This window comes from Fringilla coelebs, assembly GCF_963513975.1.
Source record: "Fringilla coelebs genome assembly, chromosome: Z".
Lineage (NCBI taxonomy): Eukaryota > Metazoa > Chordata > Aves > Passeriformes > Fringillidae > Fringilla > Fringilla coelebs.
Genome location: NC_140031.1, coordinates 57,129,136 through 57,134,737, shown reverse-complemented (window position 1 = coordinate 57,134,737; position 5,602 = coordinate 57,129,136).

The window sequence follows — 5,602 nt, the reverse complement described above, 5'->3', positions numbered from 1 at the left end:
AGCAGCAGACCTCCTACAGATTTCAGAAAGCCCTAAATATAAGCACAAAATCTCTGAGACCCACAAGAGGGAAGGCACTTGCTACACATAAATGACTGACTTTATGTAAAATTTGGGATCCTAGAATTGTGGAGGTTGAAAATTAGCATGAAGGTTTTGTTTTGTTCCTACTGTATATCCCTATTTATTTCTAAATTATTTCCTACAGAGCTAAAATCACAGACAAACAGCATAAGCTTACATAAGTTGAAAACAGTGATTTTGTTGAGGTGAGAGGTTCTTTTTCCCTTGAAGACACCATTCAGAGATTGTGTTAAGTGACAAATGAGCATAGTTGGAGAATTACTCACTGGCTTAAGAATACATGACATGGCCAAACTATCTCACAGCCTTCCAGAACTCGCCAGGATTTGTGAGCCTTTCCTCTGTAATATATGCCCTTCTTTTTCCTGAAGAGATATTCAATTAAAAACATGTCTTCCTAAACAAAAGGAGACATACACAATTAGTATCCGAGGTGGAAGTCAACCCCTTCTCCCCATGGTGAACTGGGTAAACTATTTGATTCATACCTTGCCTATAAGATGCTATTGTTTTCTATGTGCTTTCTTTCTCTCTCTCTTTCTGCTTCTTCTTGTTTCATAGCCTTTATTTCAAGCAGAAAGTCAGCGCAATAATATTTGAGTTGACATGGTAGTTTTGTACTCCAGAAACCAAAAATCAGAGAAAATGCACTCACCTATTCCCATTCCTTCCAGTTTGCTGGTTTGTTTTGGTTGTCTGTCCTGGTCCTTTGTCATCTTGATGACCTTCTTTGCAATATCAGTGAAGAAAACAAAACATTGAGTCAAAGAGGCTGAGCCTTAACTCCACAGTTAGCAGGAGTCCTCTCATAGGAGATGGCAGAGAGGGTGATTAGCAGTGGTGTGATTCTGGGTGCTCTGTTGCATGGCTAGGGTACCCAGCATTTGCAGGTGCTATCTGGGCAAGGTTGCAGCTTCTGCTGAGTTTACTTCAGCAACTTACTTTGTGCAAGAGAAATATACAGGTGATCTTGGACTGATGGCTAGCAGGGCCTGTGGGGACTGCAGCAGGCCTTTGTGAGGACTTCAGTACTACTGTGCCTTTGTAGATTAATTTACACTGGGATTTCTCCTGTTATTGACCTCTATCATTTATCAAGGCTAAACATTTGGCTTAAGAAATTCTAGTAATAAGAGAAGCCCCAATATTATCCATTAGCTAAAATCCTGAATCAGATAGATACTTACACTATGGTGGCCAAACCTTTGATACACAGTGTTTTTAATATGGAAAGCTGGATCTTTCAAAAAATGAAGCAATGCTTCCCCTTCAGACAGTGATAGTGTAGTAAGTTTGTACAGGGTGGAGAGACTGAAAACAGAGGAAATATTCTGAGCTTCTTTTGCAACTATGAGAAAGCAGAGCCCAACTGCTTTCTAAGATTTGTTTTTTAATATAGAAGCTGACAAAACATTGCTTCTCCATAAAAACACTTAAAAGTCAGGTTTCAGCTGCTATAAGATTCGTTTGATATCCATGCTATGTAAAATGAGTAAATGCAGGTTTTTTTACACCTGTCTTTTAATGTTTTAGGATTCAGGTTTTAGTTTTTATACAGCTGTCTGATTAGAACAATTATTTTTTATTATTAACAGAAGTAAATTTTGCATTCTATTTTTATTTGAGAATCTTGCATGTTTAGAAAATTTTCAGTAGTATCAGCCTTAGCATCGTGTCTCAAACGGGCTGTTAATGTAGTCCTGGCTATATTGCTCCCTTGAAAAAAATCAGTGTGAAAGTACTAATAATCAGTAATGGTAATAGAGTTTCAAACATAGATATGTGTGATGCCAGTTAGTGTGAATCAATTTATCTAAGATTCTTCTGGGGAGGCAATCCATTGCTAACTACCTGGGGTTCTGTGAGAGGACAGAATCCCAACATGATTTTTTTCCTTCTTTACAACAAAATGCACCCATCACCCTCTCTGAGCTATCAGTCCACCAAATTCATGTTCCACTGTATAGGCACTGCTGAAGGACACCCATTCCCACTCCATACCTCTGCATCATCCCATTTTTTGCATTCAGTTCTTTCACTGCATCCTCATCTCTTTTGGCCTCCTTTCTGAGGGAGCCATGTCACAGAATTCCTTTTTAGTCTGAGCAGCCTTCCATAAGGTCCTGACCAAAACTCCACTCTACGACATTCATGTGCAAAGAGCCAAAAGAGAAAATGTAGTTGAGGTAGCCAGATCTCTGCTCCCCAGTGGTGTTTGTTCATTCTTTTCATGGGAGAAAGGAAAGGGTTCATGTTGGACAGCTACTAACTGCTATTGCTCCTGGGACTTGCCTGGTGCAAGGGCCTCTCATAACAAGGGGGCTTTTGCTACTGCTCTGTGCAAAATCAGGAAGAGTTTTGTCTGCATTAAAGTAGCTAAGCCAAGTCCCATCTTAGAACATAAAGGAGGGCTACTCTTTAATTGTTGCTATTTCTTATTGCCCTTTGGTCATCAAATGGATCTTCTGTGGCACATCTCTGGTTCTAGATATAGAAAATATTGCCTTTCCTAAATCAAATGATGTTCCTCTTAATGCATTAACAGATCTCAAGGCATGGTTTTGCAATAATACCACTTTCCTGCACAGCGCACATTCTGTCCACATTAGTCATTATAGTGGTATGTTATAAAATCTAACAAAGCCTTAAAATTCTACTCTTCCTTGAGGGTCCAGATAGCTGCAGTGAAATTCCAGCACCCAGACATGCTTCACTCTGATTTAGATATTTGTAGGCTCTGAACTGCAGAAAAATGCTGTGGAAGATTAAGACTTCTGTAATGCAGTTAAAATACCGGTGTACATTGAATGTTCATACATTGAAACTACATCATGTTACTGTATGATTTCAGAGTTATCATGTTATCAGGTTATTAAGCATGAGTCATCTTATCAGATCTTGCCAGTCTGAATGAAGAACTTAACATAATATCTAAAATGGGATTTAGAAAACAAGAGCAGATTGTCAGCCAGGATCCTGCTGTCTGACTGAGCAGACAAGGTACTCTCCAGAAAACGAGGGGCATAATGATGCATTTTCTGTGCTTTCTACAGCATGAGTCCCTCCCTCCCAAAGTGCCATTTGCAACTTCTGTTGCAGTTGGCAAACTGAAGACACAGTGTTTCTGAGTAACTGCACAAGCAATCTTGACCATGGCAGTCAGATTGTGGAAGACTTTGTCTCATTTTCCTAAGGAGAAAGTGATCATTTAGCCAAATGGGGCTTTCTGTCTTCCCAAGATACATTCCTGGTTGTGTGATGACTGAGCAGCTCCATGATACTACAGAAGGTTTACTCTGATGCAGCTTTTGACTGTATTGCTGACTTTAGCTCTCCCTCTTTTCCCCTGTTCACTTTCCAGATTGTCTTCTTTGCCTTGCTGTGAATATAGTGTTCCTCTTCCTGTGTTTTGGTGTTTCTTCTGTGGCAGGGTACATTTTAAGTACATATCTTTGAATATGACTCTTAGAAGAAACATGGATTCCTTAGTCTTTTAGAAGAAACATGGATTTCATAGAAGAAACAGAGGTTTTTACCCCTGTTAAGAGTGATCTTTAAAAGCTTTAAAACAAATTACAAAATATAACAAAAAAGAAGTTTTAGATATATGAAAGTTGTAAGTTTGAAAAAGGAGGTCTTCTCCAGTGCCTAAAAGACTTGCAAATTGGGGAACTTTGCATTTATTGTACTTCACAGATGCACTGGTCATGCAAGGAGCTTTGTGTTGCAGGTGATGCTCTGAGATCTCTGTTTCATGTGACCTAGAATTCAATTTATTGTAGCAGTTGTTCTCTGCGGATGGATGCACTCTGTCTTGAGCTACTGCAAAAACAAGCTTGAATTTTACACAATTTTGTTTCCTAATTATGTGCTTCTTCCCGTTCATTCATTCCCTCCATGCTTAATTTCAAAGATGCTAAAAAAATACCTAGAAATTTCTAAAGTTTCTAGAAATTCCCATTCTGGCTTCATTCTTTACCCCACCAAAGACTCACAGTGGGTGGGGTGGAAAAACCCAGGAGGAGCCTTGTGGGGAAAATCATAGGCAGTATCTGTCTATTTTATTTCCAGTTTTGGTTTCCATAGACCAACCATTGCCTGGTGAATAGGAGTGAGGGGGCAGGGATGTGCAAGCTGCAAAATCGTTGAAACTAGCCTCCTCACCTCCCTTGGCACAGAGCAAACACAGATATCACATATCTGCAGCTAACTAGTGACAGGTGACTGAGAAGCAACTAGGTAGGCAGGTAGTAATTTGTGTTGATTTTTAGGGAAAGCATTCACCAGGGGCAGTTAGCCACCGTGTGTCTGTCTTTTTGAGCCTTGACACAGTTCATTTTGTATTTAAAAATGCTTGTGTAGATGAGGACAAGGAATAAAATGAGGTATAACATTGCCATGGATGCTGCCTTTGATCTGGGACAAATGTAATGGACTTTTCTGCCTATATGAAAAACAAAAGTGAAATGAGAACAACAGGAACGCTAAGGCTTGCAGGTCATGTTCACAAAACACAGCAGAGAGAGGGTTAGGGAGAGCCTCCAAACAGAACCCGCAGAAATGAGAAGAACTTCACAGATACTTTAGCTTTCTGAGGTCACTGCAGATGACTTCTCTGTCATTGGCTGTATACAAAGAAAAACATGCAGACTTTGCTGTCATCTTGTATGACAAATTTCTAAATAGTTTTGATGAAAATGGCAAAGGTTTTTCTTGAACTGAATCATGATTTAGATGTTGGAAAACAGACAGTATGAAAAAAAGCAAAATGTTAAGTCTCAAAGTTAAAAGAAGGCTCTGGCTTAAGTCTTGCAGGCTATTTAAAAGTCTCTTAAGCCTTTGAGCTACTGATGAGTATCAGTATAGAACAGTGAAAGGTGAGCTTGTTTGCTTATTCCTTCTAGTGAAAAATCAAGTCTTGAGCCTTCCTTTTGATACCTCTTAAATTCAGTTGAAAAGGAGATATTTGATTCAGTTCAAATCTGCATAAATTATGTAAAACTTCATCATTTCTTCAGATCCAGTTGGTGCTTGATTGTCACCCTGGTGTTCAAGATTAATTGTACGTGTTAAGATTTTGTTTAATTTTCATTTCCTAGGTATGAACACACAATCACTATCTTTTGGGCTGCTTTTATATTTTGTCAGAGATTTAATCATTTTGCTACTGACACTGAATTGTCTTGTTTGAAAAGCAGTTTTCAGTTGTATGTTGCAGGGATGTTCTGAGAATGAAGAATGAGGCTGCTTAAAACCAGGCTTAATTTTGAGGCATGTTTTGAAGGACATGAGATAAGAGTGAAATGGGTGGGTTTAGCTGAGCATACAAATGTTTCATTTTCCCATGCAAATGTGGTCATGCTTTGGGAGTGCTGAAGAGTGGGGTTTTGCTCTGTCTCTCTGCAGGTGAGAAGTAAATATGAGCTTGGCAACACACGACCATCAGTGCCAGGACCCTGTGATCTGAACTGTGTCTTCAGCTGACTTCCCAGTGGCCAGGCGCTGTTGATCCTGTACC